Source organism: Prionailurus viverrinus, chromosome D3 (genome assembly GCF_022837055.1).
Source record: "Prionailurus viverrinus isolate Anna chromosome D3, UM_Priviv_1.0, whole genome shotgun sequence".
In the NCBI taxonomy this organism is placed as follows: domain Eukaryota; kingdom Metazoa; phylum Chordata; class Mammalia; order Carnivora; family Felidae; genus Prionailurus; species Prionailurus viverrinus.
Genome location: NC_062572.1, coordinates 39867524 through 39883088, shown reverse-complemented (window position 1 = coordinate 39883088; position 15565 = coordinate 39867524). Strand labels below are relative to the sequence as shown.

At 43.6% G+C, this 15565-nt stretch overlaps 1 protein-coding gene across 4 annotated transcripts in view; it reads right to left on the bottom strand.

Moving 5' to 3' along the window:
• EPB41L3 (erythrocyte membrane protein band 4.1 like 3) overlaps nucleotides 1–15565 on the bottom strand; it is a 149725-nt gene that overhangs the window by 117742 nt on the left and 16418 nt on the right. For 2 of the 4 annotated variants that reach the window (XM_047827735.1, XM_047827731.1), the window contains exon 1: nucleotides 3826–3844. The exons of the other annotated variants lie outside the window; for them this stretch is intronic. The gene's annotated coding sequence lies outside the window, so the exon portion shown is untranslated. Of the gene's footprint in view, nucleotides 1–3825; nucleotides 3845–15565 lie in introns of those variants that run through there. 4 annotated transcript variants of the gene reach the window in all.

Here is a 15565-nt window from a genome sequence, read left to right as displayed (position 1 = left end):
TCATAATCAGACGCTGTGTAATGCTGAGAAACTCTTCAGGAACACTTAAACTGGTTTTGCATTTGCCTGAGAGGATGCTTTAACTCTGAGAGGAGAAGATAAACCGGAGGGCAATTAGGACCATCCCCCAAAGAGGCTGGCCTCCGCAGCACTGGTGGGCTCAGCTCCTCTTCTGGTCCAAACCAGCCCCCTGCTGACACCTCCTTGAGTTCAGGACTGAGTCTTAAAGGGCCACACCAAAGCACCCATTCCTGGGGACTCCATCAGTCAGGGACAGCTGCCTTGGACAACAGGGATCTGAAGGGAGAGACTTAACTGTGGTAGGAAGAAAGAAACGGTTGGAAATTTAAACCAGAGTGAAGACATTAATCTTTCTATTTCACGGTTTGCTACCTTGGATTCACACTAATCTAAGAGGTTAAATCGAAAGAGATCAAAAAGTTAAGTCTGTAGGCCTCTGACCGGATATGCTTAAGCCCAAGATACCAGCTCCCATAAAAACACTGGAATCATCCTCAAATTGTTCTGCTTTGCCTTTTTTTCCAAAGCACTGTAAGTAAATTTCTCCTGTAGGATTTTTGTTGTTTTCTATTATTCTGTTTTGTTACGTAAGATAATTGTTCGATCTTTCTCTTTATAATCACCCTTGATTCATAAACATTCACTTATTTAACCCATCATTCAATAAGCATTATATGCTATATGCCGAGTCCTAAGGATGTGAGGCTCTGATATTTCACTTTTGACTTGGCTTTTTTTTTTTTTTAACCACTGAACGTGTTGTACACTGTAATTATTAAAATACCTAAATACAAAGCTATCTGGGTGGTTCAGTTGATTGGGCATCCGATCTTGATTTTGGCTCAGGTCATGATCTCATGGTTCATGGGATCGAGCCCTGCATCTGGCTCTGTGCTAACAGCGCAGATCCTGCTCGAGAGTCTCTCTCTCCCTCTCTCTCTGCCCCTCCCCCTGCTTGTGCATGGGCATGCACACTCTCTCAAAATGAATAAAAACTTTAAATAAATGCGTACACAGCAATGAGTGACTTACAGCTAACACCAACCTAGCCCCAGGTCGGAAGGCACGTGTACTCCTAGAACACAAGTATTCACCCAACTCTGCAGATGCGTTATTTTGACATAGAAAGGGAAAACTAGTATTGCAATATCAGTTTTAATACCTGAGGGCTTGTAGTTCTGAAAAAGAACTCCTCTGCACATCCGGAAAGCCATTAATGTGATAGGACTGTATCTGTACTGAATAATTTTGTTATGAAGCTAGGATTGAGGACCCAGAGAACTTCTATCATCCGTAGGATAGCTGGTCTACTAACCTGCTTATGTCATGTAGTCCAACACACCATACTTAGTCGTGGGGACAAGAGGGCCCAGAGGTGGCAATTCTCTTAAGGACCCAGGTGGAGCATCCCTTACTAAAGCCAAGACCAAATGCTCGGCATTTGGGGAGCTCCAACAGAGCATCTGTGCTCAGGAGCAGTGCTCACATTCTTGGACACGGGCCACGCTGCCCCGGTGATACCTAGGACCCAAACGGACAACAGGGTCTCCTTCAGCAGGGAGCAAGCAGTTCTTTTCAGCTTTTTCAGTGCCTAGCACATAGATCACATATTTTTTCAACAGATGTATACTGAATAAGATAGAACTACTAGATTCATTTAAAGTCTACCCCATCACCCTCAAATTTTATCCAAGAATTATTAAATTTATAACAGTATTTTTTTTTTTACTTAAATGCTAGTTCCATTTGCCTGTTAATTTAGGAGAGAAATACATCAGGAATCAAAAGTTCATTGGAGGCATCAATTTCCCAAAAAAGAAAGAGTGTCTGAAGTAACCATACTTGTGTGTTGTCCCTTTAGTCAAGAAAAACCAGTCAGCATTCCAGAAGTTTTGGGATACCTGTTCCACAAGGAAAGTACAAAGAATGGAAATAATCCATGTTGATCAAAGACCTACATTCCCAATAAACCCAGAGAGGCCGACAATGGATTATTAACCATGTGCCTCCATCTTGCCTGCCGTGGACCTACTGTTGAGTTTGATACGCTTTAGAACTTCCATTATAAGGAAGGAAAAAAAGAATATGTGAAATTCAAGTGAATTACTTTGACTTCCTTCCAATATCTCCTTAGAAAAATAGAGCTGAAAAAAAGATACAAAGAGACGTTAAAAGGATCTGAATCCCATTCTTTCAATAGCTATGGCTTTTTGTCTACATACACAACGTTCCCTTATTTGCAAAGGTGATCAAAGGCTCCTTCAAAGATGGGAAGAGAGGAGACTAGGCTTTGGCCCAGATTTACGCGTTTTGTTTTGTTTTCTCCACAGTGACTCAAACAAGAGAAGTTTTGGTCAAATATGTAATCTCTATTTCATGATGCTAAATGGCAGGGTTTTTTTTTTTTTTTTTTGGTTTCTTTTCTACATTTATCATATAAAACATTTAGAGTAATGTTTTTTAGAGTATGATTAGAGTAATCATCAAAGTGGCGATTCCCAGTGCTTCGTTTCCAAGGGTCCTCAACATCCTGACCTTCCAGACACACACACAACACCTCCTGGCTAGAAATGTAGGCCAGGGATGGGGCTGAAAAGTCACAGGAGGGTCACGGCGCTAGAGATTAAAAATGTATAAACAATAATCTGTACCCACATCATTCCGAAAGTTTTAGGAACAAAGCAATATATGAGAATAGCTTTCAAGAAGACAAGGTCAGGTAGAGTTCGAACTTCCTTTCTGGCCAAATTCAGCAACATAAGAAAATAGGTACAGGTTGGAAGAAGAATGAGACAGCCATTAGTGTGGATTTTATTATGAACAGCCATGTTGGTTGTTCCTTCAACCAACACAGCACCGCGTGTTAATGCTAGGGATGGAAAGATGCACAAAAAGACATGAATATGCATTCCCACCCTCAAAGATCTCATAATCTAGAGAGAACACAGACAAGCAAATAGTTGTGAAACAGAGTTGAGAAATGCCACGGCATGGGGAAGCCCTGGATGCTAGGAGACATAGGGACCGGGCACTCAGCCTCGACTTGGCAGACCAGGAATTCCTTTCAAGAGAAAGAAAGATCTGAGGCCCAAAGAAGATAGCAAGGTGGAGAGAGAGTGTCTGAGTTTGGGGAGGAGACTGGGGATGGTAAGATAGAGCTGAGGCTAATGAGGCAAGCAGGAAGCTAATCACAAAAGGAACCCCATATTCAGTGGGAACCCTGGAGGACAATTCAGGGGGGTTAGGACTTGGAGTGGTCAGGTCGGACTGGTAGTGTATACACATGGGGCTGGCTAGAAGGGAGACAATGAGTTAGAGAGCAGACCTGGGGCTGAAAGACAGGGAGAACAGGGACTGTAGCGCTCCCCATTATCTCCGTCAGTTATAACTTAAACCATAAACTGCCTCCCCCCCATGCCAAAAACATAGTTAAAAAGGGCAAATGCAGGTGCCAGACAGATCCTCCAGGTTCCCATTCCCAATAGCCTACCTGGCTAAGTCCCATCTATATAAGAATGCTGGAGCCACCAGCAAGGGGACAAGAGTGCATTCCACAGAGAGGGGATCCACTGAAGGCAGTGGGTCAGGGTAAAGGGCACTAAGCAGGGTGCCTGGGCATTGCAGGATGGTGTAGGAAGTTCCCCTGGTCAGGAAACATGCCTAGTGATTGAGGTAGTTAACAGCGGTCTCTCCCAAGTATTTCTGGGTTCTCCTTGTCCTGGGCACATAAAGCTCAAGCAAGAAGTGAATCTCTGCTATTTTAAGCCACAGAGATCTGGGGTGGTTATGGCAGCATCATCTCACCTATCCTAATAGGCTGAACAGGAGAAGGCCGCACATCTAGTTTAATGAGAAGAGAGAGCCCAGTAGGTTTGTGCTGCATTTGAAAGACCTAGAAAAAAGAAAAGGGGAGGATGACCAGATTAAATTGAAGGTGGCAACCTAAAAACTGGACAGACTTTTCTCTCATTTAAATATTTACGGGGTATCTCTTCTGTGGCCATGTCAGGAAACTGCTCACACCATTCACTGGTCTCCCTCTACTAGACACATGGTACAACAGAGACAGTAAGAGCATAAACCCTACGTAGGAATCAGAGCTTGAGTTCAACTGGCTCCGCAGTTAATGAGCTGTGTAACTTTGTGTAAGTTACTTAACTTCCGAGGCCTCTTACCAGGCTGAAGATCAAATGAGAGAATTCATTTAATTTACAGTCTGACACATATAAATACTTATTAAGTACTCAAACATTAGCCATTATTTACCATATATTCAGATTCCTAAACCCAAAGTGTACAGGATATAGTGACTTACAGGAATAACGGCTTATCCAGCGTAGAAAATCATGTCAATGTATTTCCTAACAGAAAGCTGATGATTAAAATGATAACGCTAAAGTTGCATTTTCAACTTGAAATTCACTTCAGTAAGACTTTGGCTTGGTTAATACAGAGGCAAAAGCATAATTATAAGGTTACAAAAGTAGAAGAAAATGAGCATTTTCCTTAGTGTATCTTCTGTATTAAATTACAACTCTCAACAGCAACATAGCTGACATCAACCCTTATGCAATGATTATTTCAGTATGGAGCAATTCTTCCTTCCGGCCCCAACCTAACTGAAACAGAATGCCAGAACAGCTGTTAATATAGTATAATCCTCACCATTGATTATGGTGTGAGGTTCATTTTCCCTTTACAGGATAGAGCAACAACAAAAAAAGTTGACATACATTTTTGTATCTGATGCCAATCACAAATAGCATACACGTTCCTGCACTCTTTAGAAGAGGAATTTGAAAATACAACCAAAATAAGACGTTGTACTGTGTGAGTGGTGAAAATACAGGTAATATGATTACTCTTGAAATACATTTTCTTCCTCCATTTACACATAAGCATTACCGCCCACCTGTAAATAATTATTTTTCATTTTCAGTGTCATTTTCTTCTCTTTCAAAGACAAGTACACAAAGCTAGTTTATTTGCATTGAATACTATTAATGTATGTGGTAATAAAATACATAATGTATTTTATCAGGAAATGTCAAAACATTAATGAAAGTTATAAAGGAACCATATATTTTCATTTTTTATGTGAAATGTATTATCAAACTGGTTTCCATACAACACCCAGTGCTCATCCCAACAGGTGCCCTCCTCGATGCCCATCACCCACTTTCCCCTCCCCCATCCCCCCATCAACCCTCAGTTTGAAAGCATAGATTTTCAAATGAACTTACAAAAAATGCTGTCTGAGAAGTATATTCAGAGGAATCATTAGCACTTTCTTGGTATTACTTTGGTGCTTGAGGGTTTTTTGTTGTTTGTTTTTTTTTTTTTTTTTTTAAACAGACGGAATATTTCTCATGCCATATGTTTCTGACAGGGAGGTGGGATTTCCTTGGTCCTAGCATCCATTAGTGTAGACAGGGCCCAGCTGCACCCATACATAGTCTGCTATTCCAAATTACAGGTATATCACATTTAATTTCTCTGCTATCTTTAAGTCTACATGAACTGAATAGTCAGATTCTCAGACACACAATTCTGACCTACACAAGGAAGGTGTGCGTTCTCTTCCTCACAGGGCTTTTTAAGCCAACACGATTACGGTGATTGACCATCAATTTATTATTACTAACACTAAGTAGGGTGATTTTCGCAAGTATCTAAAGCCAACAGATGCCGGGCAGGACACTGTATCTATTCTATATGCACTCTGGCTCCCGGGTGCCCAAGGCAAACAGCTGTCATTTACACGCAGTCCTGCTAACACTTTCTGTAATTCCTAAGGGACTTCCCAGCCTATAATTAGACTTTCCAGCTGCCGCAGCATACACTGCTGGGTGGAACTGAGAATGTTTTGCTTTACAGCATTCCCTAAAAAGTCCTCTTCGAGATGGCACCACTGGAATACCACTGTTCAGCATTCAGCTTGGGGAGCAAATGTGAATTGTTTGCAACGGATAGGTCTGTTCTACAGGCAAGGTTTGCTTTAGAATGAACTCTTGAGCCAACTACATGAGTAGGAAATTGAGACTAAGCATAAAAAAATGGGAAGTTCAAAATGATACTAGCAACTTCCTAATGCAAAGCTGCAGAGAACATCAGTACAGAACCAGTTACAGCAGCTCGCCCAGCTTTTTACGTAATTCTCCTTTCCAGGCACCATCAGCAGGATTAACCAAAAACGGTGTGGCAAGAAGGAACTAGGAGGGAGCATCAAAAATCTCACCATTTCAAAAATCCTTAAGGCCAACAGTGCCCGCAAAGAGAGTACAAGTCCGAGACAGGGGCAAGTGAAAAAGTAAAAGAGGAAGCAACACGCTTCAAACTGGAGTCCGTCTGTGAGACAAAAAGGAGTCTGACTTTTAAGAAAATGAAACCATTTTCAAAACACAGAGCCCCGTCCTCCGCCCCTCTGATTCTGGTCTCGGTACTCACAAGAAACAAATGTAGAGCAGCAGATTTTCTCTACAGAGAAGGACCTGCTGCGTTTGCAGGGAGCGGTCGTCCTCAACCTCAGGAAACCCATTTCTCGGACCAAAACAATGACTGTTACAATCAACCACCCTTCAAGGGCCCATAAGAAGTCAGATCCCCCCGGAGCTAATAACTGGAACGGGCTCCTTGGGATGGTAAGATGGTGTTGACTGACAAACGTTCCAGAAGCTACAGATGCCTTTGGTCTGCGGACCACACTCAGCGCCCCAGTCCGGGGTGGATGCTCACACAACCTACGCACGTGTTCCTCCCACGCAACGGACACCGGGCCGCCTCTGGGAACTAACACGTTCTGCTACTTGAAAGCACAGGATAGCAACGAAGACCAAGGGCTCATCTGTTTTGTGGGTTTTGAAATGCCACGGTTAATACAAAATTAAGAGGATACTTTAGGGAAATATTTAAGGAATGGATGTGAAGACCAGCTCTCCCGCCCGAGGACTCCCTGCGCCCTCTGTTATATGAAGCAAGCATCTGGAAATTCTTGTTCCTCTTGCTCATTCTATTGACGAGAGACAGAATTTCTCCAGCCAGAAATCACATGGTCAACAGGGGACTAACATGTCCATGCTGGTTCCTGACACTGTCAGTCATTTCCCCGGTGAATTTCCCAATAAACTGGCTTATTTCTTCCAGAATCAAAATAGGGCTTTAAAACTATCTCTGATGGAAATAATGGGTCACTGTTCCTTTCACCCCCCCCCGGGACTCCTTAAACCAAAAACGCTCAACACCGTGAACTTCCAAAGTTTCCACTTCACTGCATGTAGCTAGATTATTGTCCTGGGTATCAGCTGATTTGATGAACGTAAACTCATTTTAAGACTGACCTAAGCAAAACAATTAGTGAGACAGATTTGATTTCTTTTAACTCGGCAGTCAAGATGTATACTATTTGCTACATATTTCTATCAGCAGAGGTAACCAAGGGTTGATTATTGCACAAAAGCTGCTGATCAGAATGGCTAAAGTAGAGTAAGGGGAGGTCCCACTTGCCAATTAATTATTTCTAAAATGCTACTTGTAAAATGGTGGTCGAGAGCCAACAATCCTGTTTTTCACAGAAACAGTGTCATAAATTAGAGTTAGGCTTCAAGGAAGCCTTGAGCTGGAAGAGTCTTAAGCCAGAGGCATATGAACAATATTTTACTAGAATCTCTAAGATCCATATGGCTCCATAAATCAAGCAGGGATTAGTTGTGAGGGAAGAGGGCTGGGTATCAAAGACCAGCAGTATCATTTTGTCTATTTGGTTCACGGTTCCGCCGTCCAACATTTCAAGCACTCCCTGGCACAATTATGCGCTCAATGTTTGTGAGCGCGTGAATGGATGAAGAGCATGCACCAAGTACGATCTGAGAGTCTGACAGGGTGAGAGCCTGTCATGGTCCCACAGGAAGATCTACTCAAAGTGCCAAGGAAAGAAAAAAGAAGGGACACGTGGTAGTTGCTCTCAGCTTAAATGTTTTGAAGAATTAGAAATTAGTAATAGCTTATTTGCACCCCCAAATTAACTGATTTTTCTTTAATGTGAAATGTATTGTCAAATTAGTCTCCGTACAACACCCAGTGCTCATCTCAGCAGGTGCCCTCCTCAATGTCCATCACCCACTTTCCTGTGATTTTTAAAAAAATTTTTTTAACGTTTATTTATTTTTGAGACAGAGAGAGACAGACCATGAACGGGGGAGGGTCACAGAGAGAGGGAGACACAGAATCTGAAACAGGCTCCAGGCTCTGAGCTGTCAGCACAGAGCCCGACGCGGGGCTCGAACTCACAGACCGCGAGATCATGACCTGAGCCGAAGTCGGCCGCTTACCCGACTGAGCCACCCAGGCGCCCCTCCTGTGATTTTTAAACTCAAAGTCTCCCTCTCACCTTACTGGAGCCCCACTGTGCCTCTATGGAGGACACAAGGTCAAGGTTTTTGAGTATCCCCCCCACACCAGATACTCAGTTGTCAAGCACAAAGAGGTCTCCCAGCTCCCCTGTTTTAAACAAAAGGCAAACATCTTCTAGACACAGCTCCACACCCTGCTTTTTCTATCAGCAACACAGGGCACAGGCACCATCTCCCCCTTCAAACGCTTTCTCCTTTAGGACTCCCGACACCAGGCTCCTGGTTTTCCCCCTACCCAACTGCTCTTGGGTCTGTAGACACCGGAGTACGACAGGGCTCAATCCTTAGAGCTCTGCTCTTCTCTACCTACACTCAGTCTTCAAAGAGCTTAACCAGTCTCATGGCTCTAGACAGCTTCTCCTTCCCCTGGATCACTGTACTGAGCTAACTGTTCTCTCTGGCCTTCCTTTCTCCTCCCCACAGAATCTATTCTTTACACATCTTCTAGAGTTCATGTCTTTAAATTTTTTTTTTTTAACGTTTATTGATTTTTGAGACAGAGACAGAACATGAACAGGGGTGGGTCAGAGAGAGAGAGAGAGAGGGAGACACAGAATATGAAACAGGCTCCAGGCTCTGAGCTGTCAGCACAGAGCCTGATGCGGGGCTCGAACCCACGAACTGTGAGATCATGACCCGAGCCGAAGTCGGACGCTTAACCGACTGAGCCACCCAGGCGCCCCTAGAGTTCATGTCTTAAGACAGAAGGTTGGGTCGAAGCTCAGGTCAGGAGACCGTTCTGCTCAGAAGCCCCCAAACATTTCCCATCGCACTAGGGGGAAGCCAAAGCTGTGCCGCGCGCGGCCCCATTTCTTCCCTGACCTCCCACCTTATTACTCTCCCTCTCTCCGTTCAGGCCATATTTGCGTCCTTGGAGCAACTAAAGCCGCCAGGCCCATCGCCACCTCACACCTTAGGCTGGAGTGTTCCTACCGCAGACAGACACCCATGGCCTCCCCTCCGCCCCCTCCAGGGCTCAGCTCCCACGCAGCGCCTCCCCTAAAGCTCTCCAAAATTTCAACCTGCCCTTCCGATTCCTCTTCCCGGCTTTGTTGGCTCCGTGACCCTTCTCAGACCTCGCACATTCTGTATTAATGTATCGTTTACGTACGGTTTCTCGCCGCTACAGCGCAACCGCCGGGACAGCGAGGACTTTTGTTGGCTCGTTCGCTGCTCTACCTTCAGTTCTCAGAATGATGCCTGGCACTCAACGGCGGGCACTCGGGAAATATGTGCTGAATGAACTAACGAATAAGCAGCGTAGCGTGAATACGATTTCTTAACAGTTTCCGTACTAGATGGATGGGACTATCCCCTAATGTTTAACAGCGACCAGTGGCCACTGTAGGGATGTAAACACTCAGGCAACTGGCTTCCCCCGGTCGTTTAGGGTTTCTCCGTGCTCTCAACTGAGGGATGATGGCACAACAAACGTCCTTCTACGTGGACGCGTATTTGAAGACAAAAAGGAGTATTCGAATGGGACGACTCCAGCTTTTCCTTTTGGTACGAGGATCTCAGAAGTTTCAAACAATAAGCGGCGGCTCACGAAAAAGCGTCTGAACCCGTCTGTTTGGCACATTAGCAGGCAATCTGTTATGCCCCGCAAAGACGTCGGCTCGGCTGTGTGTCAAGTGACATCCCACAGTGAATTATTACAATAAAATTATAGGGTTGATAAGAGAGAAAAATTGCAGGGAAAACGACCCACGCGAAGCTTTGAGGAGAAGAAAACATGACCGAAACAACAACAAATCCTCGACAGTTGTTCTGCGGTGAAAGCACACATCACGTTCCCAGCGAACATGGTCCATGCGGCGCGGGTCCGCTCGTCCGCCCCGTACAGGTGCAGACACGTGCGAGGATGTCCTCCCAGCCTGTCAAACTGCTCCGCGCCACTTCCAGTAAAGGAAGGGGGAGATCGATGACGACGAAACCCTCTTGTTTTTCTGCCCACCCAACCCCTCAATTACTTCTGACGTGTCCATCTCGTCTCCCATTTTTCTCCTTTTCCAAACTCCTCAGGCAAATAGTCACTTAGCCATCACCTGTAACCAAGAACTGCTAGGCCTCAACAAAGTGCCAAATAGGTTTTATGCGTTTCTTTTCCCAATATTTATTTATCTTCGAGACAAAGAGAGCACGTGCAAGCAGACGAGGGGCAGGAGAGAGGGAGACACTGAATCCGAAGCAGGCTCCAGGCTCCGAGCTGTCGGCACAGAGCCCGACGCGGGGCTCGAACTCACGAACTGTTGAGATCGTGACCTGAGCCAAAGTCGGATGCTTAACCCACTGAACCACCCAGGCGCCCCCAAGTAGGTTTTAATAGCAAAGGTCGGTTCCTATGGAACTGTTGGATGCCTTTCCTAAAAGACAGTGCTGAAGCCACCAGCTCGGTGTCCCCCACCCCTGGAGTCATGAACTGGGCTCTGAAGACACCTTTGCAAGGTCTCCTCACTGAGTCACCGTAGGATCTTCTTCATTTTCAGCTGGGAGGTCCATCCAACACACAGCCTTTGTTTCTCCACAGAAAGCCTTTACACCTTCCCTCCATCTTTGAGGTGGATTTAGCGGAGGAATAACTTTTCCCCCAGTAGCTGGTCACCCCACAAGCTGTACACTGGTCAATTTTCATGGAAATCACTAGAATGACGAATATCGTCCTCGTCCACAGCAATGCAAACGCTGGTGAGGACAACCAAAACCCAGAACATCCGCGTGGATCAAAGCGGCGAGTGCTGCTCCACAAGGAGACTGCTCGGTCTTCCGAGGTGAGTCAAGGGTCTTTGCCACGACCTGTGGCCGCATCTCCGCCTTCACTGTTTGGGCTTCACGACATACCAACTAACGGCAAGACACGGTAACTGACAACATTTCAAGGGTGTCAAACCAGACATGCCCCCAGAAGAAACAGGCTTCAAGTCATGGAAAGAATAATCAAGGTCAAATCAACTAGGTTGACAGATTTATCTCTGAGTTGTGTCAGTTGGACATGTTTCTGAGTCACAGACTATTAATCTAGGAGAGACAATCAAGCTGCCTGCCTCTTATGAGAAAGGAAGGGAGAGAGGTCGGGATGGTTAAGCAACTCCCCAGGAGTTAAAAATCTCCTGGCTAGGAAAGGCCAAAGTATAATCATCTATCTTCTGTATGAATATTAGTTATGAAGGTCACTGCCAATCAAATAAAAAAATTAAAGATAAATTCACTTCAAATATTTTCCAGGAATTTAAACCCAACGTTTCCATGGTAACAATCCTATTTGAAGAAAAAAATATCTAAAAACTAATATGTGAAATCTGATTAATAATAAAACAGAGGGGCGCCTGGATGGCTCAGCCGGTTAAGCGTCTGGCTTCAGCTCGGGTCATGATCTCACGGTTTGTGAGTTCGAGCCCCGTAGCAGGCTCTGTGCTGACAGCTCGGAGCCTGGAGCCTGTTTCGGATTCTGTGTCTCCCTCTCTCTCTGTCCCTCCTCTCTTCCTCTTCCTCCCTCCCTCCTTCTCTCTCTCTCTCTCTCTCTCTCTCGCTCTCTCAAAAATAAACATTAAAAAATTTTTTTAAATAATAAAACAGTAACACTTTAAACTAGTTTCTCCCCATCTGTGTTACACAGAATAACACTCTTATTGACATTCATCACTTAGGGGAACACAATGAGAAAATGCGACACTAATTAGCTTTTGTATTATTTCTCTTCCAGGTAATGTCACCCATGCCTCCCTCCCTCACCTCCCAGGTTCAAAGAGTTTAAAGCTCAAACCTGCACTCAGAACTTAGAGACTGGGCATGATACCTACCTAACAAGGATTTTGCAGCCTAAGAGGAGATAGCAGAAAATCTGACTAGAATATAAGCTCCATGTGGGCAGAAATTTTCTGGTTTCTGCTCACCACTAGGTAGTAAAGTGCATGACATAGAATAGGTTCTCATGAAAAAATTTGGTGAATAAGTGGATGAGTATAAACAATTTAGGTGGCACTCAATATCACTGTGATTACCTTAGTCACAAGATGTTGAAATATTGACAACTAGTCTCAACATCAGCCATTAAAAGCCTTAATCATAATATACAATATAAACAAAAATTTAACTTGTAGCAAGAACACAATTAAACATTATCAAACAATGCATCTCAGGAGGTTGTTGACCGTAACTAAAAGGGTTATCTTTGTAGAGCAGAAACATTTACTCCTTTCAATACCAAACAGAAGTTTATAGTTACAGTATAATAACACAAACAACGTAATATCTGTGGACATAAATGGTGATCTGGATAAAAGGTATTTTTCATGCAAGTCATACTCGATAGACTCTCTTTTCGAGGCTGTAGGTTTCATTGTTTTGTGCTCGACTTCAAAAACACATAAGTGCTTTCATCAGCCTGCTCACCATAAAATGTCATTAGAGTTCAAAGCCTTTAGAACACATCTATTCCCCTGGTTTCTGACCCATGTCTACATTCAGTGATTTGAAACCATGAAAAACTAACATCGCTCCTAAAAGTCATCCCACGAGGAGCCAAATAGTAAACAATGAAACGTAACAAAGCAAAGCCGTAGACACAATAGACAAGTTTTCCATTTTACTTCAGTGCACCACAAATCACATTACACAGACTGTATTTCAAGACTGAAAGAACAAGGACCCAATCTCAAAAATCATCACAGGTCAAGCAAGCAGGGATATACAGAGGGAGTGATACCCACTAAAATTTCCACGAGGCCAGGTCTGTGCACGTTCTACACGGGCCACAATTACCACGAAGGCAACGGTTTCCATACATTCCGATTTCACAAACTGGTAAACGGACATCACAGAACATGAAACGGCGCTGGATGTGGCTACTGAGCCAAACATCACCCACAATGGTTTCTGGACAGAAGCTATTTAAAGTGGATCTCTCCAAGTTCCGTTTTGCCCCCATGCCTTCCTCTGATTCTAGACCACCACAGCCTCCTCCTGACGAATTCTCTTTTTCCTTCCTCAAACTATTTGAGTCGGGTTTTTTGTCAATCGAAACAATAAACCAACACTCCAAGTCAAACATACGGATACTCTCAAACTGCTATAGATAAATGTACACATAAATTTGTGCCTAAAAGGGTTAGGTACAATCTTTTTGCAAAGTAAAATGCAATTCTTCCCCATTTAATTTTCAAGATATATTCAATTCTTAAAGTTTAATACCTGTTGGTTATCAGTTTGTCTTCTTTGAGAAAGGCTGCCCAAGATCATGCCCTTACTAGGTTTTTTGTTTTAAAAGCTTTTGGATTAAAATAAAAAGGATCTTAAAAATATGTATATATTTTTATAATGCCCTACAAATACATATGTGTATGTGTATATATACAGATATCTCTAAATATATTTGCTTACTTAATTCTTACAACAAACCTATGGAGTGGTATTATCACTATTCCCAAATGAAGAAACTAAAGCACAGAGAGGTTATTTAACTTTCCTCTGGTCATACAGACAGTAATTGGCTGGGCTCTTAACTACAGTATTATACTGCTGACAGCTGCTTTCCTGCCATCCTTAATTAACAAATATAAACAAACTACTTCCATCGGCCATTTTCAGGAAACAGGGCAGATCAGGGATTCTATGTTGCTAAAATATAATCTCATGTCTCCTTTTGACTCGATGCCCTTTGGGCCATGCAAGGAGGCCACATTGTTCTCTCTCCACCGCTCGGAAAATTAAGGCCCCTTCACTCTATCTGTGGACACGTCCTGGGAGGATCTGCTGAGCTGGCCCGATCACATGGCTGGAACGGAGGAGCGTGACAGACAAGGCCTGGGTACCCAGCCTACCGCTGTAGCCAGGGAGCAGGCAGCCTGGATTGCCAGTCCCAGATAATCACAACAAAGGAGTCAGGAGCAATTCTCTGGAGCAAAAGGGAGCAGGTGCTGGTCAGACTGAAAGATGCACACGACAAATGTTAACACGGTGAGATCACCTGTCTAGTTTATTTCAATCCTTCACTTTTAATCATGCATTGCAGGGAACTCAGTTTTAGCACGGATATGCCACACTTCATTGTATTCCATTCAAAATGAAATGAAATAATGAGAGCAGCCAAGTAACATAAGTTCCCCTTCTTTGATGCCCTTTCAACATTTGCTCCTTGCTGCGCCCAAGGAGAGCAGGGCTGGACAGCCCAGGGGCCTGGGTGGTCAGTGTAGGAGCCAGACAACCAAAGCAATGAGGAGTCTGTCCGAGAGCAACAGCATGGCCTAGGAAAGCTTTCACGTGGATCAGCGCTGTTCCATGAACTCACATTTTGAATCCAACTCTATGAAGTATTAGTAATATTAATAACCCAGATAACAACACAATCAGGCCAGCTTTACTACAATTCCCGTTTTGGATATGCACATGCGCATAAATGTCACATAAACCTAAGGCTAGTATTACCATTCACACTTTGCAGGTGAAGAAACCGTGGTAAAGAAACTCTCAAGAGGGCGCCTGGGTGGCTCAGTCAGTTGAGCATCCGACTTCTGCTCAGGTCATGATCTTACTGTTTGTGAATTCAAGCCCCGCACCGGGCTCTCTGCTGTCAGCCAGAGCCTACTTCGGATCCTGTTTCCCTTTCTCTCTTCTGTCGCTCCCCTGATCATGTGCTTGCTCGCTCTCTCTCTCAAAAATTAAATAAATAAATAAATAAATAAATAAATAAATAGTTAAAGAAACTCAAGAACTTGCTCATGACTGCACTGTTAGAAAAAAGTGACTGAGCTGGGACTAAACATACACGTTGTATGATATATAGGGACAATGAACTGTCTGTCACAAATCTGATCCCAAACTCCCACACTAATTATAACACATATAAATATATTATAGCCACAATACATATGTACGATTATTATATAGCTATTACATATACAATACAAAACACGAAGATTCACATTTTCTTAGAACTTCAAAGTGTGAGAATGATCTGCAAGCACACAGGCCTTCTAAATCTTGCATTATTAAGGAATACCTAAATTGACATCTTTACCACTCCATCAACTTCTCTATCAGGCAGATGCATTAAAACCGTTGCAGTCAGTGTCTCTAGTTACCTCTTCCAAAAAAGATACTTTCTATAGGAGAAATGGTCGATGCATATTTAAGGCTTA